This window comes from Balaenoptera ricei, chromosome 2, assembly GCF_028023285.1.
Source record: "Balaenoptera ricei isolate mBalRic1 chromosome 2, mBalRic1.hap2, whole genome shotgun sequence".
In the NCBI taxonomy this organism is placed as follows: Eukaryota; Metazoa; Chordata; class Mammalia; order Artiodactyla; family Balaenopteridae; genus Balaenoptera; species Balaenoptera ricei.
In genome coordinates, this window is record NC_082640.1 from 62,465,791 (window position 1) to 62,491,286 (window position 25,496).

Here is a 25,496-nt window from a genome sequence, read left to right on the forward strand (position 1 = left end):
AAACTGACTTTGAGGTTTCCCAGATGGTCACTGGGGAACCACAGAGATTTGCTTCTTCTCATGAAAGGAGGAATAATAGGTTTTTTAGGTTGTTTCTAATTTCCATATTTTATTTAACTCAACATATTGAGAAAATTCTTTTGTTTTCCATATCCATGATGAAAAGAAATTAAAATCTGACACATCAAAAGAGAAGTTCAGTTTTGATATTAATATAAATATGTTTCACGGACTATGTACTTTTTAGTTTGAGAATAGGCATTTTCATGTTCACCTACAACAACTGAAACAATAACTGTACACAAATTAATGAACAATTTTTGTTTCTAAGTTTAAATACCTGTTTCTATTGGGAACAATCATAAAAACACTTGATGCTATAAATGACTGATGAAAGCTTTATAGATTGATGTGTATTATTCTCAACAGAGATTCCACTTTCCTCATTGTATTGTATTACTAGTTTTGTTATTATTAAAATAAATTAACCAAAGTCATTCAGTCTTGCTGTGAGGCATGCGGGATCTTAGTTCCCCAACCAGGGACCAAACCCGTGCCCCCTGCACTGTAGTCCAGAGGCAGGGACTTCATGGAAGTGGACAGCTCAACTCCAAGACTTTTCAATCAAGATCATGCCTATGAGTAGGGCTACTGATTTACCTTTTAATTCTTTTAACTATTTTTAATTTTTCTGACCATCCTGATTCTAGGACTAACTTTTTATATAGAAACAGCTCACTTTTTAGATTCAATACTAGCTAGCTCAGGAAATTTAACTTACTGTTGGATTTCCCATTTGGGTATCCAAGAATACTGGTGAGATCTCTTCTGTTAGTCTATACTAGTAAAGTTGCCACCAGCTGCAATTATGATTAGGCTCATTCATTGAAATTAATTTCTGTTTCAGATTGGTGCACAATTAATAATTTCAATGTAAAAAGAAGTACATCATACAGGTTGATTAAATTGAGGAAATAAAACTAGTTATAATAGTTTGACAAATATTTTAGATACACTGCTTGTATTAAGCAGTCACTCTCCATTCCTTGTTGAAAATCAATTGACTATAGATATATGGACTTATTTGTGGACTCTCAGTAATATTCCATTGACCTATATGTCTGTCTTTATGGAAGCACCACACTGTTTTGATTATTGTGGTTTTGTAGTAAGTGTTGAAATTGGAAAGTGTAATTCCTCCAACTTTATTCTTCTTTTTCCCCGATATGATTTTAAACAGCAAGTTTCTCAGGGTCTTACTATTTAAAAGAACAATATTCCTTAGCACTGTCCTTGATGTGGATATGATTTCAATGAACATGATTCCTAGTATTATGCCCTTGATACACATAACAGAAGAAGCACACTGTTTCTCTTTTTTAAAATCTCCCCCCACCCACTTTTTTTTGGCCACATGTGGCTTGTGGGATCTTAGTTCCCCGACCAGGGATCAAACCCGGGCCTCTGGCAATGGAAGCTCAGAGTCCTAACCACTGGACTGCCGGGTAATTCCCTTAAAATCTCCCTTTTGATCTTTTTAAATCTAACATAAGAAAAGAACACAATATTCTTTTTTTAAATAAGTTTTTAAATTTTATTTATTTATTTTTGGCTGCATGGGGTCTTTGTTGCTGCGCGCAGGCTTTCTCTAGTTGCGGCGAGCGGGGGCTACTCTTTGTTGCGGTGCGCGGGCTTCTCATTGTGGTGGCTTCTCTTGTTGCAGAGCACGGGCTCTAGGCGCGCGGGCTTCAGTAGTTGTGGTGTGTGGGCTCAGTAGTTGTGGCTCGTGGGCTCTAGAGCACAGGCTCAGTAGTTGTGGCGCACAGGCTTAGTTACTCCACGGCATGTGAGATCTTCCCTGACCAGGGATCAAACCTGTGTCCCCTGCATTGGCAGGTGGATTCTTAACCACTGCACCACCAGGGAACACAATATTCTGATTCATGTTCCCAGATCTTCACAGCACTGTATATTCCTTCTCTCTGTCCCGGTGATCATCAGGTGTTTAAATTGACTTGATGCCATAATTGATCCATTTGCTTTCTCTGCGATGTCACTTGATGAATCAGTTTTCAAACTAGTGGCTGTATAGTGGCTGTACAGTAGCTTTTAAGACCCTGAGGTAAAAATACCAATTAGAACTATAAGGAGGGTGTGAAAAACACCTCTTAACCATAATTTAAGGTTTTTCCAAGACCTAACCATGAGAATTGAGTTCAAACCTCACCTCCTTCATGTACTGTATAATTCTCAGTAAGTGACTTAAGCTCCTTCAGTTCACACTTTCTTAACTATAAAATGAGGTAATTCTGCTTACCTATTCTAAGAATGTACATACTGGATATAGTATGGTAAAGTTGGTGAGGCCACAGGAGGAATCAAGAATAAGGCTTGAAAGAAATTCAAGTTTTCCCCCCATGGGCCCCAGAGAGGGGGTCGCTGCATGCCATGCGGGGCCACAGGGGAAGTGCCAGGTTTTGGTCAGGCGCAGAAGACAGAAACAAGAGAAGAGCCTAGGCCAGAGGCTTTATTTTTGTTTCCAGGGAGAAGACAAGTCAAGACAAGGTAAACATCTTAGGAATGGCTAGTTGGAATAATTCCAGCAGGCTCTGAGGCATAGAGTGTTCTCCAGTTGCCTAGTACCTGGTCCTGGGATGCTTTAAGGCTGGAGAAATACTTGCTCGGTGTGTGAGAGTTAGATAAGGAGTTGGTTGTGGAGTATAGACTCTGGATTTGTTGGTATGTATGTAAAAAGTGTGCTTTGGTCAAGCCCTTTGCTATCTGTAAGAATTGACTAGCCCTGGGAGGGGCAGTATTTCCCAGGGTCTGTAAGGCTCATAAATGCCAGAGCATAAAGAACACGAAAAAATAAGAAAATATAGTTAATGTAATTAACCAATGGATGCCAAATAGAAAGATACAGAATCTAAGAAAACACAGAACAATCGACTCTGTGGTTATTCGGCATCATTTTAAGGGAACTTTTCAGTAATGATATTAGAGACTTTTAGAGAGCAGGGCATGAGTTGCCCTAAGCAGCATAGAAAACCTTTTATTATGGGGATAAGAAAGGAGGAACACAAATAGAAGTGTAAGGAATCCTTGTAGGCTGGCCATAACTAAGTTTCCCATTTGCATGGCATTAGCCAAGAAAATAGATCTGAAATTTTTGGAGTTTCTAACAATATCTTGGTGGAATTATGGAGTGTGTTAGAAATATGCTCAGTTCAAGGTGGTAGGTCTGGCAGTTATGTTGTTGGAGGATATGAACTGATAAGTTAGAAAGGAAACATAAAGACTAGTGGTATTGTGTGTAACCAGGGGATGAAGTAGTTGTGATGGCTGTGGTGGAAAGGTTGTGGTCGAAAGCTGGAGGAGAGTAGTAGGAGAAGGCACTGCAGAGGGAGTAGTCCTCTTCCCAGGGAGGCCCTGGGGTTGACTGACCGAAGGCAGATGCCTCCATAATGTCCACTAAGTTTTAGAATGGCACAGATAGTATTAACCTCTACCAGATTTCTCTTTCAGCTTGAGAGTTGTAGGGGTATATGTTTTGGCAAGGAATATACCAGGGTCATGGGCTAAGCAGACAGAAAGCTTGGGAATATAATAGCATCTCTAATATCAAAGGAAGAAAACCAGAAATGTCCTGTGTCCAATATGAACTTTAGGAGAAGCAGTCCATAAGCTTTACCGGGGTGGAAGTTTTAGTGTCTGGGGTGAAGTTGTCTCTGGCACAGGAGGTGAAGACATCTCCAACTTTGAGGTCTTGGATTGGGGCAATGTCACCTCCAGCAGTGAGCTCTCGAGCCAGGGCCATGTTGCCTGGGATGTAGAACTTGGAGTATCCTTTCCAAGTGGGTGCCCCCTTGAAAAGTAGGTTTTAGCATTTTAACAAATTTGACTAAACAATGGCTTATTTGGCTGTTTTGGGCATCTGGGTTATAAATCAATAAAAGCACCCAGACAATAGCAATAAGACCCTATCAGCATAATAGTGTGAAGCTGCACATGAGTGGTTTGCTACTTTGACTTCTGACTAGAAGCCATGTCCAGGTCTAGGCCTGGGACCTGGTAAACTTCCCCCAGCACAGAGTAGCCCTTAGCCATTTACTGTTTTGTTTTGCTTGTTACTTCTTATGAGTGGTCAGTTAACTGTGGTCCAATTTTTCTTTCCTTCCTATATCTATGTCCCTTACAAAGTGACTTTATACATCTCCTCCTGTAAAGAGATATAGTCTATTTCTCCAGCCCTTGAATCTAGGCTGGCCTGTGACCAGCTTTGGTCAACAGAATGCATTGCAAGTGATACCCAGGCCTCAAGAAACCTTGCACACTTCTGTCCTCTCTTGGAATCCTGCCACCACCATGAGAACAAATCTGGGTTAGCCTGCTGGAGGATAAAAGACCATATGAAACAGAAAGCAGTTAACCAAGTCAAGGTCACCTTAAAGCAACCAGACCCTAGTCAACCTTCCTTGAGTGAGTCCAGCCAAGATCAGCCAGGCCTAGCCCAACTAGCAGAACAATCCAACTAATCCAAAGAGTACTGAGCTAAATAAGTGCTTGTTATTTTAAGTCACTAAATTTTGGGAGAGTTTGTTACACAGCAATAAAAAAATCGATACACTGTGTTAATTTGGTTTCCCTGGCTGAACAATAAGGGCAGGCCTATTTCTTTGTTGCCTCCATCCCATCTTCTAGCACTGGGGCTGAGCACATGGTTGGCATACCATAAATACTTGTTGATTAATCAGGCCTTCCCTAATAACTTTATGGGTGACTTGGAGCATCTCGTTTGCCTCTCTGGGCTTACTTTTCTCTTGTTCACACCTCTGTCTGATCTTTCCAAAGGATTTGATGATTAGTAATTAAGATATGTTTCCCTGTTGGGACTTTTCCTGAATATCTCTTGGTGGGTCCTCCATAGAATACTCTGAATCTATTAAAAAAAGAAGAAGAAGAAGAAGAGGAAGAAGAAGGAGGAGGAGGAGGAGAAGAAGAAGAAAATGCACACTTGCAAAACAGCCCAAAGCATTCTTGGGTTTATCACTTTGTTTAAATGTTTTTACCCTGAATGTGAAATTATTCATTTACTTCCCACTTTTCCCAGCACTTCTCTTTTTTTAAAAAATGAATTTATTTATTTATTTATTTATTTGTTTTTATTTTTGGCTGCATTAGGTCTTCGTTGCTGCGCGTGGGCTTTCTCTAGTTGTGGCGAGCGGGGGCTACTCTTTGTTGTGGTCGCGGGCTTCTCATTGCGGTGGCTTCTCTTGTTGCGGAGCACGGGCTCTAGGCGCGTGGGCTTCAGCAGTTGTGGCACGCAGGCTCAGTAGTTGTGGGTCACGGGCTTAGTTGCTCCGCAGCATGTGGGATCTTCTCAGACCAGGGCTCGAACCTGCGTCCCCTGCATTGGCAGTCGGATTCTTAACCACTGCGCCACCAGGGAAGCCCTCAGCACTTCTCTTGCAGGGGGAACATCAGATATGTCAGGATGTGGCTCTAAGGTGAGTGGTAGTGGAGGAGGAGAGCAAGGGAGCAAGGAGAGATCCAGCTTGCAGTATTCACTTATTTGGGCCATGGGGAACGTGCACAAGTGTCCTGAACTCCTAAACATTTTGCACAATAGTCTGACCCTTGAGATATGCTTGGGGAGGACACCTAGCTTCTAAGTCCCCAGGAGCACACTGCACCTGGAAGGGAGCCCAGGCTGCGGGCTGTTAGCCATGGTGAGCTAGGAGGCTTTCCCATCCAATCCTCTCCCCACCAACATCGGGGTTTCTGTTTGGTCCACCTATGTGTCTGCACTATGAGATCACCTCTCCTGAACATTTTAATAGCTAGCTTGCAGGTCCAGCTGAGGAAAATCAGGAGCTTCTGTGTCTGCACGCAACCCTTAAGGCTTGCCTGGGAACCTGAGAGTTGTGAAGCTGACATTCCTGAAACTAAAGCCCCAGGACTGGAGTAAGAAGTGGCAACTCAGCGGCAGCATTTGAAAAGCCTAATTGTTGCTGAGCCGGTTTCTCTCTGAGTATCCGAGGGGAAGGAGAGGGAGGACACCAAGGCTGAGTGGCTGGAGCTGGGAGGGGCCTCACACCTGAGGCAAGGCTGCTGCCACGCCAGTGACAGTTGTCGTCTGTTCTCTCCTTGGACATCTTTTCAGACAGGCAACACACCCTCCCCTGTTACCTAGCACAGTTCTAGATGACCTTTGTTCTTTGCTCAATATCTATCCCTGCCCCATTTAAAAAATTAAGATAATTCTCTCTAGTTTAGACACTCGGAAAGAAGCTTGAAAGAGAAAACCAAGGACGTGGTAAAGATTACAGGATGTGGTGGGAGAGGTATAAGAGAAGAGAGGACATTGCATTGAGGGGGAGAGGTTTGTTGCGTGGCTGGGTGGACCACAGACTCCTTGGGATGACCCTTCAAGTCCAACCTCATCTGCAGTGATTCAGGAGCCCTGCTTACTGCACAGACTACTGTTTCATGCCTAAGTTGATGTCACCAAAATGAGATACAAAGGGAAGGCAATTCTCAGATGATTTTAGCCAAAAATGCAAAGCTATCCCTTGACAAATCTGGATTCGTTTCTTTGGAAATTTCTTGTTTAATGGGATGAGAAAACTGCAACAAGTTTGATGGCGAGGCAAGGTTCTATGAGATAAATCCATTCCCCCATTAACTTCCATGATAAAATTGATGGTGTCTATCAAGTACTTTGCCCATTTTTAAATTGAGTTGTTCATCTTCTTGTTGTTGAGGTGTGAGAGTTCTTTATTCTGGATACTAGATCCTTATCAGATATATGATTTGCAAATATTTTCTCCCATTTTATGGGTCATCTTTTTTTTTTTTTTTTTTTATTTATTTATTTATTTTTGGCTGTGTTGGGTCTTCGCTTCTGTGCGAGGGCTTTCTCCAGCTGCGGCAAGCGGGGGCCACTCTTCATCGCGGTGCGCAGGCCTCTCATTATCGTGGCCTCTCCCGTTGCAGAGCACAGGCTCCAGACGCGCAGGCTCAGTAGTTGTGGCTCACGGGCCCAGCCGCTCCGCGGCATGTGGGATCTTCCCAGACCAGGGCTCGAACCCGTGTCCCCTGCATTAGCAGGCAGATTCTCAACCACTGCGCCACCAGGGAAGCCCCTATGGGTCATTTTTTTACTTTCTTGATATGTCCTTTGAAGGCCCCAAATTTTCATTTTGATGAAGTACAATTTATTTTTTCTTTTGTTGCTCGTGTTTTTCGTGTCATATTTAAGAAACTCTTGCCTAATCCAAGGTTATTACTATTTTTAATCCTGACCTTTGTTTAGCATTTTATAGTCTGGGACCTGCTTTCACGTACGTTACCTCTCTTATAAAATGACATGTAAGAGTTTAAGACATGTAAACCTTTGAGATCACATAAAAGAAAAATAATCTTATAAGTAAACAGTAATGGTTGCCTGGGCCCAAAACTTATGCTATATAAGTAGGGTGACTATAGAATTTATTGTCTAAACCAGAACACATTTGAGAATAAAAGCAGGTGATAATAATTACTATGATTAACAGGTGTGAACTGGGACTGTTTTAGGCCAACTGGGACATATGTTCTCTCTACATATAAGTAACGGAGACCTGAGGCCCAGTGTTGAATCCACCATTAATTTGCTAAGCCCTCACCCATACAATGGGACGTGAAGTACATAATTTCTTTTATTTTTAAAATATTTTTAATTTATTTTTTTATACAGAAGGCTATTAGTCATCAATTTTATACACATCAGTGTATACATGTCAATTCCAATCACCCAATTCATCACACCACCATCCCCACCCCCCACGGCTTTCCCCCCTTGGTGTCCATACGTTTGTTCTCTACATCTGTGTCTCAACTTCTGCCCTGCAAACCGGTTCATCTGTACCATTTTTCTAGGTTCCACATACATCCATGAATATACAATATTTGTTTTTCTCTTTCTGACTTACCTCACTCTGTATGACAGTCTCTAGATCCATCCACGCCTCAACAAATGACTCAATTTTGTTCCTTTTTATGGCTGAGTAATATTCCATTGTATATATGTACCACAACTTCTTTATCCATTCGTCTGTTGATGGGCATTTAGGTTACTTCCATGACCTGGCTGTTGGAAATAATGCTGCAATGAACGTTGGGGTGCATGTGTCTTTTTTTTTTTTTTTAATTTTTATTTATTTATTTATTTATCTATCTATGGCTGCGCTGGGTCCCCGTTTCTGTGCGAGGGCTTTCTCTAGTTGCGGCAAGCGGGGGCCACTCTTCATCACGGTGCGCGGGCCCCTCACTATCATGGCCTCTCGTGTTGCAGAGCACAGGCTCCAGACGCGCAGGCTCAGCAATTGTGGCTCACGGGCCCAGTTGCTCCACGGCATGTGGGACCCTACCAGACCAGGGATCGAACCCGTGTCCCCTGTTTTGACAGGCAGACTCTCAACCACTGCGCCACCAGGGAAGCCTGCATGTGTCTTTTTGAATTATGGTTTTCTCTGGGTATATGCCCAGTAGTGGGATTGCTGGATCATATGGTAATTCTAGTTTTAGTTTTTTAAGGAACCTCCATTCTTTTCTCCATAGTGGCTGTATCAATTTACATTCCCACCAACAGTGCAAGAGGGTTCCCTTTTCTCCACACCCTCTCCAGCATTTGTTGTTTGCAGATTTTCTGATAATGCCCATTCTAACTGGTGTGAGGTGATACCTCATTGTAGTTTTGATTTGCATGTCTCTAATAATTAGTGATGTTGAGCAGCTTTTCATGTGCTTCTTGGCCATCTGTATGTCTTCTTCGGAGAAATGTCTATTTAAGTCTTCTGCCCATTTTTGGATTGGGGTGTTTGTTTCTTTAATATTGAGCTGCATGAGCTGTTTATATATTTTGGAGATTAATCCTTTGTCCGTTGGTTCGTTTGCAAATATTTTCTCCCATTCTGAGAGCTGTCTCTTCATCTTGTTTATGGTTTCCTTTGCTGTGCAAAAGCTTTGAAGTTTCATTAGGTCCCATTTGTTTATTTTTGTTTTTATTTCCATTACTGTAGGAGGTAGATCAAAAAAGATCTTGCTGTGATTTATGTCAAAGAGTGTTCTTCCTATGTTTTCCTCTAAGAGTTTTATAGTGTCTGGTCTTACATTTAGGTCTCTAATCCATTTTGAGTTTATTTTTGTGTATGGTGTTAGGGAGTGTTGTAATTTCATTCTTTTACATGTAGCTGTCCAGTTTTCCCAGCACCACTTATTGAAGAGACTGTCTTTTCTCCATTGTATATTCTTGCCTCCTTTATCAAAAATAAGCTGACCATATGTGCGTGGGTTTATCTCTGGGCTTTCTATCCTTTTCCATTGATCTATATTTCTGTTTTTGTGCCAGTACCATACTGTCTTGATTACTGTAGTTTTGTAGTATAGTCTGAAGTCTGGGAGCCTGTTTCCTCTGGCTCCATTTTTCTTTCTCAAGATTGCATTGGCTATTCGGGGTCTTTTGTGTTTCCATACAAATTGTGAAAGTTTTTGTTCTAGTTCTGTGAAAAATGCCATTGGTAGTTTGATAGGGATTGCACTGAATCTGTAGATTGCTTTGGGTAGTAGAGTCATTTTCACAATGTTGATTCTTCCAATCCAAGAACATGGTATATCTCTCCATCTGTTGGTATCATCTTTAATTTCATTCATCAGTGTCTTATAGTTTTCTGCATACAGGTCTTTTGTCTCCTTAGGTAGGTATTGTCTCCTAGGTATTTTATTCTTTTTGTTGCAGTGGTAAATGGGAGTGTTTCCTTAATTTCTCTTTCAGATTTTTCATCATTAGTGTATAGGAATGCAAGAGATTTCTGTGCATTAATTTTGTATCCTGCTACTGTACCAAATTCATTGATGAGCTCTAGTGGTTTTCTGGTGGCATCTTTAGGATTCTCTATGCATAGTATCATCTCATCTGCAAACAGTGACAGTTTTACTTCTTCCTTTCCAATTTGGATTCCTTTTATTTCTTTTTCCTCTCTGATTGCTGTGGCTAAAACTTCAAAAACTATGTTGAATAATAGTGGTGAGAGTGGACAACCTTGTCTTGTTCCTGATCTTAGAGGGAATGGTTTCAGTTTTTCACCATTGAGAACGAGGTTGGCTGTGGGTTTGTCATATATGGCCTTTATTATGTTGAGGTAAGTTCCCTCTATGCCTACTTTCTGGAGGGTTTTTACCATAAATGGGTGTTGAATTTTGTCGAAAGCTTTTTCTGCATCTATTGAGATGATCATATGGTTTTTCTCCTTCAGTTTGTTAATATGGTTTATCACATTGATTGATTTGCATATATTGAAGAATCCTTGCATTCCTGGGATAAACCCCACTTGATCATGTTATCTGATCCTTTTAATGTGCTGTTGGATTCTGTTTGTTAGTATTTTGTTGAGGATTTTTGCATCTATGTTCATAAGTGATATTGGCCTGTAGTTTTCTTTCTTTGTAACATTTTTGTCTGGTTTTGGTATCAGGGTGATGGTGGCCTCATAGAATGAATTTGGGAGTGTTCCTCCCTCTGCTATATTTTGGAAGAGTTTGAGAAGGATAGGTGTTAGCTCTTCTCTAAATGTTTGATAGAATTCGCCTGTGAAGCCATCCGGTCCTGGGTTTTTGTTTGTTGGAAGATTTTTAATCACAGTCTCAATTTCAGTGCTTGTGACTGGTCTGTTTATATTTTCTATTTCTTCCTGGTTCAGTCTCAGAAGGTTGTGCTTTTCTAAGAATTTGTCCATTTCTTCCAGGTTGTCCATTTTATTGGCATGTCATTGCTTGTAGTAATCTCTCATGATCCTTTGTATTTCTGCAGTGTCAGTTGTTACTTCTTTTTCATTTCTAATTCTGTTGATTTGAGTCTTCTCCCTTTTTTTCTTGATGAGTCTGGCTAATGGTTTATCAGTTGTGTTTATCTTCTCAGAGAACCAGCTTTTAGTTTTATTGATCTTTGCTATCGTTTTCTTCATTTCTTTTTCATTTATTTCTGATCTGATATTTATGATTTCTTTCCTTCTGCTAACTTTGGGGTTTTTTTGTTCTTTTTCTAATTGCTTTAGGTGTAATTGCTTTAGGTTATTTATTTGAGATCTTTCTTGTTTCTTGAGGTAGGGTTGTATGGCTATAAACTTCCCTCTTAGAACTGCTTTTGCTGCATCCCATAGGTTTTGGGTTGTGTTTTCATTGTCATTTGTTTCTAGGTATTTTTAAATTTCCTCTTTGATTTCTTCAGTGATATCTTGGTTATTTAGTAGTGTATTGTTTAGCCTCCATGTGTTTGTATTTTTTACAGATTTTTTTCTGTAATTGATATCTAGTCTCATAGCATTGTGGTCAGAAAAGATACTTGAAACAATTTCAATTTTCTTAAATTTACCAAGGCTTGATTTGTGACCCAAGATATGATCTATACTGGAGAATGTTCCATGAGCACTTGAGAAGAAAGTGTATTCTGTTGTTTTTGGATGGAATGTCCTATAAATATCAATTAAGTCCATCTTGTTCAATGTATCATTTAAAGCTTGTGTTTCCTTATTTATTTTCATTTTGGATGATCTGTCCATTGGTGAAAGTGGGGTGTTAAAGTCCCTTACTATGATTGTGTTACTGTCGATTTCCCCTTTTATGGCTGTTAGCATTTGCCTTATGTATTGAGGTGCTCCTATGCTGGGTGCATATTTACAATTGTTATATCGTCTTCTTGGATCATTATGTAGTGTCCTTCTTTGTCTCTTGTAATAGTCTCTATTTTAAAGTCTATTTTGTCTGATATAAGAATTGCTACTCCAGCTTTCTTTTGATTTCCATTTGCATGGAATATCTTTTTCCATGCCCTCACTTTCAGTCTGTATGTGTCCCTAGGTCTGAAGTGGGTCTCTTGTAGACAGCATATATATGGGTCTTATTTTTGTATCCATTCAGCCAGTCTATGTCTTTTGGTTGGAGCATTTAATCCATTTACATTTAAGTTAATTATCGATATGTATGTTCCTATTACCATTTTCTTAATTGTTTTGGGTTTGTTATTGTAGGTCTTTTCCTTCTCTTGTGTTTCCTGCCTAGAGAAGTTCCTTTAGCATTTGTTGTAAAGCTGGTTTGGTGGTGCTGAATTCTCTTAGCTTTTGCTTGTCTGTAAAGATTTTAATTTCTCCGTTGAATCTGAATGAGATCCTTGCTGGGTAGAGTAATCTTGGTTGTAGGTTTTCCCCTTTCATCACTTTAAATATGTCCTGCCACTCCCTTCTGGCTTGCAGAGTTCCTGCTGAAAGATCAGCTGTTAACCTAATGGGGATTTCCTTGTGTGTTATTTGCTGATTTTTCCTTGCTGCTTTTAATATTTTTTCTTTGTATTTAATTTTTGATAGTTTGATTAATATGTGTCTTGCCGGGCTTCCCTGGTGGCGCAGTGGTTGAGAATCTGCCTGCCAATGCAGGGGACACGGGTTCGAGCCCTGGTCTGGGAAGATCCCACATGCTGCGGAGCAACTAGGCCCGTGAGCCACAACTACTGAGCCTGCGCGTCTGGAGCTTGTGCTCTGCAACAAGAGAGGCCGCGACAGTGAGAGGCCCACACACCGCGATGAAGAGTGGCCCCCGCTCGCCGCAACTAGAGAAAGCCCTCGCACAGAAACGAAGACCCAACACAGCCAAAAAGAAAGAAAGAAAGAAAGAAAGAAAGAAAGAAAGAAAGAAAGAAAGCTTTCATTAAAAAAAAAAAAATGTGTCTTGCCATGTTTCTCCTTGGATTTATCCTATATGGGACTCTCTGCGCTTCCTGGACTTGATTGACTATTTCCTTTCCCATATAAGCGAAGTTTTCAACTATAATCTCTTCAAATATTTTCTCAGTCCCTTTCTTTTTCTCCTCTTCTTCTGGGATCCCTATAATTCGAATGTTGGTGCGTTTAATGTTGTCCCAGAGGTCTCTGAGACTGTCCTCAATTCTTTTCATTCTTTTTTCTTTATTCTGCTCTGCAGTAGTTATTTCCACTATTTCATCTTCCAGTCACTTATCCATTCTTCTGCCTCAGTTATTCTGCTATTGATTCCTTCTAGAGAACTTTTAATTTCATTTATTGTGTTGTTCATCATTGTTTGTTTGCTCTTTGGTTCTTCTAGGTCCTTGTTAAACGTTTCTTGAATTTTCTCCATTCTATTTCCAAGATTTTGGATCATCTTTACTAACAGTGCTCTGAATTCTTTTTCAGGTAGACTGCCTATTTCCTCTTCATTTCTTTGGTCTGGTGGATTTTTACCTTGTTCCTTCATATGCTGTGTGTTTCTCTGTCTTCTCATTTTGCTTAACTTACTGTGTTTGGGGGTCTCCTTTTTGCAGGCTGCAGGTTCATAGTTCCCATTGTTTTTTGTGTCTGCACCCAGTGGCTCAGGTTGGTTCAGCGGGTTGTGTAGGCTTCCTGGTGGAGGAGACTAGTGCCTGTGTTCTGATGGATGAGGCTGGATCTTGTCTTTCTGGTGGGCAGGGCTGCGTCCGGTGGTGTATTTTGGGGCGTCTGTGACCTTATTATGATTTTAGGCAGCCTATCTGCTAATGGGTGGGGTTGTGTTCCTGTCTTGCTAGTTGTTTGGCATAAGGTGTCCAGCACTGTAGCTTGCTGGTCCTTGAGTGGAGCTGGGTCTTAGCGTTGAGATGGTGATCTCTGGGAGAGCTTTTGCCTTTTGATATTACTTGGAGCCAGGAGGTCTCTGGTGGACCAATGTCCTGAACTCGGCTCTCCCACCTCAGAGGCACAGCTTGACACCCGGCCGGAGCACCAAGACCCTGTCAGCCACATGGCTCACAAGAAAAGGGAGAAAAAAAGAAAGAAAGATAGAAATAAAATAAAGTTATTAAAATTAAAAATTAAAAATTATTACAAATTAAAAAGTAATAAAAAAAAAAGAAGAGGGCAACCAAAGCAAAAAACAAATCCACCAATGATAACAAGCGCTAAAAACGGTACTAAAAAAAAAAAAAAAAGGACAGACAGAACCCTAGGACAAATGGTAAAAGCAAAGCTATACAGACAAAATCACACAAAGAAGCATACACATACACACTCAGAAAAAGAGAAAAAGGGAAAAAAAATATATCTTTTGGGAAGTCTGAGGTCTTCCACCAGCGTTCAGTAGGTGTTCTGTAGGAGTTGTTCCACATGTAGGTATATTTCTGATGTATTTGTGGGGAGGAAGGTGATCTCCACGTCTTACTCCTCTGCCATTTTGAAGGTCTCCAATCTCTCCTGTGAGTTTAAAAAATCATTTGGAGTGGACTATAGAACCACAGAACCAAAGCGAGGCATAAGAGAATTAACCACCTTTTTTTTTGGACTATCAATCATGCTCAGGCGCACATTATCTCATTTAATTTCACAGCAACTTTGTTAGCTATTATCTCCAGAGTTGCACAGCTCGTTTGTAAAATAATAATAATACCTAAAAAGAAAAGGTAGAGCAAGGATTCAGCTCTGAGTCTGATACACCAATGGTTCCCAAACCTGGGGTGTGCTAAGAATTGACTGGAAGGAACCTTTAAAATAATAGATGCCACGGTCCCCCCAGACTTACTAAAATGGAATCTCTAGTGATGGAGGAAGGGAAGGGAGAGTTCCTGAAAAGAGAAAAAAATTTTAAAGTTCTTAAACTGATTTTGCAGAGCCAAATTTGGAACCACAGCCCTACTCTATGCTGCCTGACAAGCAGTGGTTCCTAAACCAGGTGTCAGGTTTCAAGACAACCTTGCAAATTCGCTTCAAGATAACCTTGCAAACTCGAACTCCAAAATTCCTCATTACACTCAATCTTGGCCTTAAATGCCTGCTCTTTCCAAAATCAAGACTACCAAGACTCTAATATGCCACGGGAAGGAGAGTGGCACTTTCCTGTGTACCGAGTACTGGGGGTGGGAATGGTGGAATGCAGTCAAGCACAGACTGGCTGACACTAGGCCAAAAACGAGCTGAAGCTGATAAACTTTGAAGATCAACCACGAAGGGAATTTTTTGTTTCCTTTAATCCATCACAGGGGCCTACTAATTGCACCCCACAGCTGCAACTGATCAAGGATGGGGGCCACGTGACCAGGCGCCCTCCACGCCTAAGTCTTCCGCTCTGGTTCTGCGATTAGCCCAAGAGGGACTGGAGGGAAAGCCAGAGCTTGTACCAAAATGTTCATTGCAGCTCTATTTACAATAGCCAGGACATGGAAGCAACCTAAGTGTCTATCATCGGATGAATGGATAAAGAAGATGTGGCACATATATACAATGGAATATTACTCAGCCATAAAAAGAAATGAAATGGAGTTATTTGTAGTGAGGTGGATGGAGTTAGAGTCTGTCATACAGAGTGAAGTAAGTCAGAAAGAGAAAAACAAATACAGTATGCTAACACATATATATGGAATCTAAGGGGGGAAAAAAAAGGTCATGAAGAACCTAGTGGCAAGACAGGAATAAAGACACAGACCTACTAGAGAATGGACTTGAGGATACGGGGAGGGGGAAGGGTAAGATATGACAAAGTGAGAGAGTGGCATGGACATATATACACTACCAAACGTAAAATAGATAGCTAGTGGGAAGCAACCGCATAGCACAGGGAGATCAGCTCAGTGCTTTGTGACCACCTAGAGGGGTGGGATAGGGAGGGTGGGAGGGAGGGAGATGCAAGAGGGAAGCGATATGGGAACATATGTATATGTATAACTGATTCACTTTGTTATAAAGCAGAAACTAACACACCATTGTAAAGCGATTATACTCCAATAAAGATGTTAAAAAAATGTTTCAATCATAAAAAATAAACTTCATCTAAACATGATAGAAAAAAAAAAAAAAAGACTACGCAAGAGTGGGGAGCTCCCCGTGCATCTGAGCCGGGGAGTGGGGACAGAACTCCAGCTCGAACCCAGACTCCACCCGATATAAGGCGGGGAATGCAAAATGGATAGCAGGTGCGGTTCCGGAAGGCCACAGAGCTGACCCTGGCAGTGCTCTTCCCGAACTCTCAAATTTCTCGAGCGCCCCGCCCCTCAGCGGCCGGCCCTTCGGTTTCCGAGGCGTCGCGCCGGAAGTGACCTCACGGCGGCGGCGTGGAGTCGCGGGCGCTTCTGGCGGCGGCCGCGGCTGTTGGGGTGGATGTGGAGAAGCCCTGTGGTCTCTGGGTCCTGCGGTGTTTCAGGGCCGTGTTGGTGTGGTGTGCGCAGGAGGCGCAGGCCCGGCGGCGTGGAGGTGGGAGCGAGGGGGAGGCGGGTGGCTAGTGGGCGCTCGTGGGAGGGGGCTTCCGGGGTTGCCAGGAGGCTTTACTTTTAGGCTTCGTGGTTCCAGGCCTTGCAGACCTTTTTAGAGGCGGGCACGAGCTGGGGGCCGCTTCGGGTGCGCAGGGGGCCCATTACTAGGGCTTGCCTCCGGGGTATGGTTTGAGGTGGGAGGCCGAGGGGAGCGGGATTCTAAATAGTCGAGGAATTGTGGGAGGTGTGAGGCATTAGCCGCCTAGGCTCTTAGTTTAGCCTTGTTGATGGCTCTTGCAGCCCGCCCACTCTTTGCTCCCTGCTTCAGTTTCCTTTTGCACAATGAAGTACGGTGGCAGGGAAGAGAGCGAGTGCCACATCCATGACTGATAGCTGGAGGACAGAGGTGACCTGGACTCTGAGAGGGAACGGTGGCTGAGAAATAATGATACCTGCTAGGGTGCAGCTTCTGCTGAATCCTGGGGACTTCCCCTTGATTGTTTACTGCAGTTGGTGAAAGTCTTAGCTTCTTATTATCAGTACTCTTTGTGCGATATTAGGTGAATTGATCAGTAATTGACTTGTTAAATGGTTCAAGTTCAAGTGTTTTGGTGTGAGGGAGGCATAGTCTTCACCTGCTTGGCCAGTTGGTTGTCAGTCAACCTCCCAATTCCGGAGGTAGGAGTCCTAACAATCTTCTCCTGTGGTTACAGGTGAGGAACTCGAGACCCAGAATGGTTTTTGTTCTCTTTCCTAGCCACAGGCTAAACTGATTTCAGTCTGTGGTGTGTCTCAATCCCATCAAAACGTAAGTGACTGTCCCTGAGCAGGTCACTGTTTCAACTGGAAACCTCAGGTGGATTCCAGGCTTTTTTTATGAACGGCAGATAAAGTGTACTGAACACAGAATTCCTATTTTTTGGTTTCTCTGTATGAAATGGAGATGGTTACAAATAACATAACTTAAAAAAAATTTTTTTTGAATTTCTGAATTTTATTTTATTTTTTTATACACCAGGTTCTTATTAGTTATCTATTTTATACATATTAGTGTATGTATGTCAATCCCAATCTCCCAATTCATCCCCCCCCAGACGCCGTAACATAACTTTTTGATTGCTAAGAAATTTTTGGTGGAGCTTTCTTGAGGGGTCAGGGCTGTGGGACTAGCAGAGTGTCTCGCAAACTTTTTGACCTGTGACCCACAGTTAATGTATTTTACATGCTGACCCTGTGTGACCCCTGCATACACAGAGTGTGTACACACACAGGAAACAAAAGTTTACCCTTTCTATATATGATGCCCTCTGACATTTTCTATTTCATTAAAAGAAAAAAAAAGTTGATTGCATCTCACTAAATTGACTCTGACCTGTAATGGGTCTGACTGCTAAAGACCTGTAGTTTGAAAAACATTGGACTAGAAAATGTTTAATTAAGATTCTTGAGATTCCTGACATTCTGTAAGTAATGCAAGGTGGAAAATATGTCATTTTTCTGTTCTTATCAACCAGAGGAGCAGGGTTACTAGAGTTCTTCAGCCAGAACAACAGGACAGGACATCCATATCGGTATCTCACAGGAGTGCAGTATTCATAGTGATAATGTGTCCGAATTTTGGCAAGGTGTTTGAGTCTTTTCCGATGACCTGGTGGGTGACATGGGGGGGATTTGCCATATAGTGGTAAAATTAGATGACGTCATGACTTTGAGCATCTATGTCTGTAGGGATTTGATTTGTGGACACAATTTACAGCTGGGATTTTGGTGATCGGTGTTGAGGCTCTGTCACTTTCTTTATACACAGTGTGTATTTGAAGCCTTATCTAGAGAGTGTGCTTATCAATTTGTTGCCTTTATGAAGTGGAGAGAGAAGGTATCATCTGGGTAATCTCAAGATTTGCCCAGTGCAGTTTAATGAAATGGAAGGGTCATCAGAAATTTAAGTAGTCTAAATATTTAATTTTAAATAGTTTAGGATGTAATTTCTTTTTTTTTTTCTTTTTTAAATTTATTTATTTATGGCTGCGTTGGGTCTTTGTTGCTGTGCGCGGGCTTTCTCTAGTTGTGGGGAGTGGGGGCTAGTCTTCGTTGTGGTGTGCGGGCTTCTCATTGTGGTGGCTTCTCTTGTTGTGGAGCATGGGCTCTAGGCCTGCGGGCTTCAGTAGTTATGACACATGGGCTCAGTAGCTGTGGCTTGCGGGCTCTAGAGTGCAGGCTTAGTAGTTGTGGCGCACAGGCTTAGTGCTCTGCGGCATGTGGGATCTTCCTGGACGAGGGATCGAACCCATGTCTGCTGCCTTGGCAGGCAGATTCTAAACCACTGCGCCACCAGGGAAGTCCCTAGGATGTAATTTCTGACAGGTTGTAAATATTGACTTTTTAAAAATAAATACAAAGTTTCTAAATGTAATAGCAATTTGATGTTTTTAAAATATACAGATATATTTATTTTTAAAAATATTTATTTATTTGGCTGTGCTGGGTCTTAGTTGTGGCATGCAGGATCTTCGTTGCGGCCTGGATGATCTTTAGTTGTGGCCTGCGGGATCTTGGTTGTGGCATCTAGTTCCCTGACCAGGGATCGAACCTGGGCCCCCTGCATTGGGAACGTGGAGTCTTAACCACTGGACCACCAGGGAAGTCCTCAGATAACCTTTTTTTATATTAAAAAAGCTCTCTAAGATATGGATATGTATAAATGGTGTATTACATTACTTGATTTTCAGGTGTTAAGCCAATCTTGTGTTCCTGGAATGAATCCCATTGAGTCGTGGTGTATAATACTTTTTATATGTTGCTGAATTCAATTTGCTAATATTAAGAATTTTTGTGAACATCTCTATGTTCATGAGGGTTATTGGTCTGAGGTTTCCTTTTCTTATGATATATTTGGCTGGCCTTAGTATTAGAGTAAAATTACCCTCATAAAGTGAGTTGGGCAATGTTCCTCTTCTGTTTTCTAAAAGAGTTTATGTAGAATTGTTAATTCTTTCTTTCTATGTGTTTTATAGAGTTTACCAGTGAAGTCCTCTGGGCTTGGGCTTTTCTTTGTAGGAAGATTTGAAATTACTAAATCAGTGTCTTTACTTGGTATAGGTCTATCTGGATTTTCTATTACTTTTTGAGTCAGTTTTGGTAATTGTATCCTTCTGGGAATTTGTCCATTTCATATTTTTCCTTTTTCTTTTTGAACTTGTATCCATTCTACTTCTCCCACAGAATTTTATCCTAAAACAGGAGTCAGCAAACTTTTTCTGCGAAGGACCTGGTGGTAGGCTTTGTGGGCCATGTGGTCTCTTGTCAGTACTACTCAGTTCTCCCATTGTAGTGCAAAACCAGCCACAGACAATAAGCAAACAGCTGTGCATGGTTGTGTTCCAATACAACTTTATTGGTAGTGGGCCAGATTTGGTACATGGGCCGTAGTTTTCTGACCCCTGTTTTAAAATAATAAATTTTATACTTGAAAACCTTATTTGATAATCCAGTTATCTAGGCAGATCAGGTTTATGAAAGAGTAGGGTGGAAATTGATTCCCTTGCTTGCATATCTTTGTGTACCCCTAAGGATATATTCCAATTTGTAGTTTTGTTCAGGTGTTATGGGAGAGGCCCTCACAGTATGATTTTCTAGGACCATAACTCAAATCCCCTATCTGGCCAGTATTCTTTCTGTGAAAAAGAGATATCTGAGGGACTTCCCTGGTGGTCCAGTGGTTAAGACTCTGTGCTTCCACTGCAGGGGGCACAGGTTTGATCCCTGGTCAGGGAACTAAGATCCTGCAAGCTGTGCCCCCCCCCCAAAAAAAGAGAGACATTTGAAATAAAATTTGCTGTATCTTAGAAACTGTATAGATTATCTCATTTAATCTTCACAGTGGTTCTATGAGGTGGTGGTATAATTGGTGTACAGCTGACTCTTGAACTATTGGGGCTAGGGCCACCAACCCTCTGCAAAGTTGAAAATTCGAGTATAATCTGTAGTTGGCCCTCCACATACCTAGTTCTTCTCTATCTGCGGTTCTGCATCTCAGATTCAACCAACCGCCCATCGTGTAGTACTGTAGTATTTAGTAAAGAAAATTGGCATTTAAGTGGACCTGTGCCATTCAAGCCCATGTTGTTCAAGGGTCAACTGTAATTCCCATTTTATAGTGAGACGATTAAGACTCAGATTAGGATAATTTGCTCGTAATTCTGGCCTGTAATGTCTGACTTCAGAAGTCCATGCCCTTTTCACTATGTTGCCTTTTGTGGAAGATAGGGACTTAGTACTAGGGTTGTACTAGATGTTTTCTTTTAAGATCTGTGCCATTCCCAAGCTTTTGATTCTACAAACACCTTTCTACATAGATGTGCGGAAAAATACTTAGTTTTTCAGAAATCCATAACTAACCACTCGTCCATAACTGTTGATTTAATTGTCCTTAGCAGACCAAGGGATTGCTCCTTGGATCTGAATGCTGTGAGTTCTGTGTGATGGGGCAGATGAGATGGAAGTTTGTAGGTCTGTTATTGGCAAGTTGTTTTTGAATCATTTTGACAACTACCTCAGTTGCATAATGAGTGGAAGACCGTTTAGGTCTACCTGACTTTGTTATCTAAAGGCTTCTTACAAGAGAAATGATTCAGTAAAGTCTCATAGTGTGGCATTCGGTAGTCTGGAAATCCTGATAGCATTTGAGCAGAATCATCCCATAGCTACTCCTATGTGTGGTATGCCCAGTATAAATGGGTACATTTGTCCACCACAAAGACATATATAAAAATGTTTAATTCTTTATTCATAATAGCCCCCAAACTGGAAATAATCCAACTGTCTATCAGCAGTAGAATGGATAAATACACTGAGGCATAGTTATATAATAGAATACTACATAGTGATGAATCTCACAGATGTAATATTGAGCAAAAGAATCCAGACACTTTAAAAGAGAACCTTTATGATTCCATTTATATGAAGTTCAAAAACAGGCTAAATGAATCTTTTGTGGTAGATATCAGAATAATGGCTGCCTTTGTGGGAACACAGTGGAACCTTCTGGAGTGTTCAACATATTGTCTTGATTGGGCTTCCCTGGTAGCGCAGTGGTTGAGAATCTGCCTGCCGATGCAGGGGACACGGGTTCGAGCCCTGGTCTGGGAAGATCCCATATGCCGCGGAGCAATTAGACCCGTGAGCCACAACTACTGAGCCTGTGCGTCTGGAACCTGTGCTCCGCAACAAGAGAGGCCGCGACAGTGAGAGGCCCGCGCACCGCGATGAAGAGTGGCCCCCCACTTGCCACAACTAGAGAAAGCCCTCGCACAGAAACGAAGACCCAACACAGCCATAAATAAATAAATAAATAAATTAAAAATGCAACTGCGGAAAAAAAAGGAAAAAAAAATAGGTCTTGGTGCCTTTGTTAAAAAAAAATATATTGTCTTGATTGAGTGGTGGTTATTTGGGTAAATTAATACGTAAAAATTCATTGAGCTGTAAACTTAAAATATGTAGACTTATTATCTATGTAATACCATGATAGAAAAGTAGAAGATAAAAAACAAAGATTGGTCTGCTTGGGAATTCCCTGGTGGTCCAGTGGTTAGGACTCTGCACTTTAACTGCTGAGGGCAAGGATTCAATCACTGGTCCGGGAACTAAAAATCCGCAAGCCACGCAGTGTGTCCGAAAAAAGAAAAAGATTGGTGTTTGTAGCTCCTAGATCATCTTCAGTGGTAGCTCTTCTTTTGACATGAAGGTGTTAGCCCTGTAATTGATAAAGCCTCCTCGCTTAGTGTGTTCATCTGATTAGAAACCCAGATGTTGGCATTCCACTTGTTTTATTTATTTGTTTGTTTATTCAATTAATTTTTGGCAGTGTTGGGTCTTCACTGCTACATGCGGGCCTTCTCTAGCTGTGGCAAGCGGGAGCCACTCTTTGCTGCGGGGTGCGGACCTCTCATTGTGGTGGCCTCTCCCGTTGCGGAGCATGGTCTCTAGGCGTGCGGGCTCAGTAGTTGTGGCTCATGGGCTCCAGAGCGCAGGCTCAGTAGATGTGGCGCACGGGCCTAGTAGCTCCGTGGCACCTGGGATCTTCCCAGACCAGGGCTCAAACCTGTGTCCCCTGTGTTGGCAGGCGGATTCCCAACCACTGCGCCACCAGGGAAGCCCCTCCACTTGTTTTAGATTTACTGTTTTCAATTAATAAAGGAATTTTCTTTAAAACTATTAAAATTCTATTTAGTTATTATTATTATTTTTTTAAAATAAATTTATTTTATTTATTTATTTTTGGCTGCTTTGGGTCTTCGTTGCTGTGTCGGGCTTTCTCTAGCTGCAGCGAGCAGGGGCTGCTCTTCGTTGCGGTGCACGAGCTTCTCATTGTGGTGGCCTCTCTTGTTGCGGAGCACGGGCGCTAGGTGCCTGGGCTTCAGTAATTGTGGCACACGGGCCCAGCCGCTCCGCGGCATGTGGGATCTTCCCGGACCAGGGCTCGAATCCGTGTGCCCTGCATTGGCAGGCGGATTCTTAACGACTGCACCACCAAGGAAGCCCCTAGTTATTATTAACATAATATAAACTTGAATGTATAACATCAGTGTTTTAAAGATATATGTTGAATGAAGAAGTAAAAAGTCTTTTCACATATGATTAATTTCTGGTATTTCTAAAATTCTTATTACAGCTCTTCATTCTGCATCTATTTAAAATACGTATCAGGGACTTCCCTGGCGGTCCAGTGGTTAAGAATCCGCACTTCCACTGCAGGGGGCACGGGTTTGATCCCTGGTGGGGGAACTAAGATCTGGCATGCTGTGAGGTGCGGCCAAAAAAAAGAAAAAGGCAAAAATAAAATAAGCATCAGAGTAGGATTATGATGGGGTACAAATGATAGGAAAGGAATTTCATACTTTTGTGACATTAAGTAGACAAAGGCCAATCAGGAAGGGGAAAATAAGTATAAAACATGTGTATTATGTTCCTTTTACCATCATCAGTGTTGTGGAAATTGTGTTGCATTGGAAGTTCACCTGATCTCTTAAATTCTTTGAGATATATTGGTAACTGTTGCAACTCAGTGATGGGTATATGGGGTTCATTATGCTGCTCTGTCTATGTTTGGATATGTTTGAAATTTTCTATAATAAAATGTAAAAAAAAATTTATGGATGAGCCTGCTAATGCATTGTTTCTTTTATTTTCTGTTCTGTCAGCACAGTTTTGTGATACTTGCTCAGTTCAATACTAGAGAACTACCTGAGTTTGTCTTTAGGTTTTTGTGTTTCTGATGAGACATACTTTCATTTTTTTTTAACCACAGGAGTGCCTTTTTTGCTTCTTTAAATATATATATATATATAGCTATTTTTCCTTTTTTAGACTCTGTTTTATGTAGGTATATTTCTGAAATTAATATTTGAAAACTGTTTAAAACGCTATTCTATTTCTTTTCTGTTTTTCATGGGAAACACTAAGCCAGTGTTTCATTTTATACTGAGTATTGTATGTTATGTTTATATACTCATCTGCTGTTTGCTGACTTCCTTCTGTGTGTAGGGCAGTGTTAGATTTCATATCTTACATAGGATTTTGCATAGAATATGCTTAGGGATATTGTATTTTTGGAACCATTTCCAAGGAGAGCCAAGGCATTTAGATATAAATATTTAGATACTCTAGATTTTGAGTGATTAACTTCTGTCAGATTTATTATATCTAATTCATTCATTGATTGGATTAATATTTATTGAGTTCCTCTTCCATTCTAGGCAGAACAAAACAGACAAGGTCCCTTGCCCTCATGGAGCTTACATTCTAGTGGGGTAACACGTGCAACATAAACAAATAAGATAATTCATATGGTGAGTCATTCTGAAATCATAACAAAGTGTTGGAGAGTGATGGGGAGTAACTGCGTTAAATTGGATAACCAGGGAAGGCCTCTTTGAGGTGGTGACATTTTAGCAGATAACAGAAAGAAAAGGTAGAACTAGCCATTCATAGAGCTGGGGCAAGAGTGTTCTGAGAATACCTGGTGCAAAGTTTTGGAGGGAACAAACTTGATATGTTTGAGGAAGAGTAAGCAGGTTAGTGTGTCTGGAGAACAGAGCGAAGGGAGTGGTGAGAGATGAAGCTGTCTGTAGAGGTTAGCAGAAATCAGATCATGTAGGGCCTACAGTCCATGGAAAGGAAGTTATTAAGCAGAATCATGACAAGTGGTTTACATTTTAAAATTTGCTCTGGCTGCGGTGTAGAGAAAGAATTGGAGGGGCAGAAGTGGAAGCAGAGATACTAGTTAGAGGTATCCTGTAATTATGAGATGATGGTGACTTGGACTAGGAAGGTGGTAGTGGAGATGGAGAGAAAGAGACCTATCTTTGACGTTGTGACAATAGGATTTGTTGATGAATTGAAAGTATGGGATGAAGGACAAGAAAGGAATCAAGGATGACTCCTGACTCTTTTTTTTTTTTCTTTTTTTGCCTAAGCAGCGTAGTGGATATTGGTGCCATTTATTGAGACGGGAAAAGCTTGGGAAGGAACAAATTGGGGGATGTTGAGTGTGGGGCTAAAGAAATCAAGAATTCTATTTTGGGCATTTATGAGATGCCTGACAGACATCTTTGTAGGAACTGTCCAATGTGTGAGTTTTCATCTTTATGTTTTATGGAAAACCTTTCTAGGAAGTTAATCTTATTGGAGGAATGGCTAAATATTCTGTGGCATTATATAGTGGTTATGTTGGCTACATATACTTTTCCTCCCTTTTTATTGAGATATAGTTTACATACAATAAAAATGCACAGACGTTAAATGCCCAATTCAGTGAGTTTTGATAGATGTGTACATCCTTGTAACTACTGCATCAGTAAAAACAGAGAACATTTTCATTTCAAGAGGCACAGAAAGAGGCCCCTGTGCCTCTTTCTAGTCAGTTTTCCACCCTATAGGCAAACACTTCTGATTTTTCTCACGATAAAGTAGTGCCTCTTGTAGAAATTCTTATAAATAGACTCATATAAATGTATCTGTATGACTTCTTTCAGTTTTTGAGAATCATCTACATTGTTGCATAAGTAGTTTGTTCCTTTTTATTGTCCAGTAGTGTTCTGTTGTATAATTACACCATAATTTGTTTCCTCTCTTCTACTTGTTTCCAGTTTTCAGATATTGTAATAATGTACTTTGTACATTTGTGTACAGGTCTTTTTGTGAATATATGTTTTTATTTCTCCTGCGTAAATCC

The 25,496-nt window shown here is 41.2% G+C and overlaps 1 protein-coding gene across 1 annotated transcript in view; it reads left to right on the top strand.

Moving 5' to 3' along the window:
• Positions 1-16,128: 16,128 nt before the first annotated feature.
• Positions 16,129-25,496, top strand: part of EDC3 (enhancer of mRNA decapping 3) — a 52,529-nt gene continuing 43,161 nt past the window's right edge. Inside the window, exon 1 of the mRNA XM_059912767.1 lies at positions 16,129-16,262. The gene's annotated coding sequence lies outside the window, so the exon portion shown is untranslated. The remainder of the gene's footprint in view (positions 16,263-25,496) is intronic.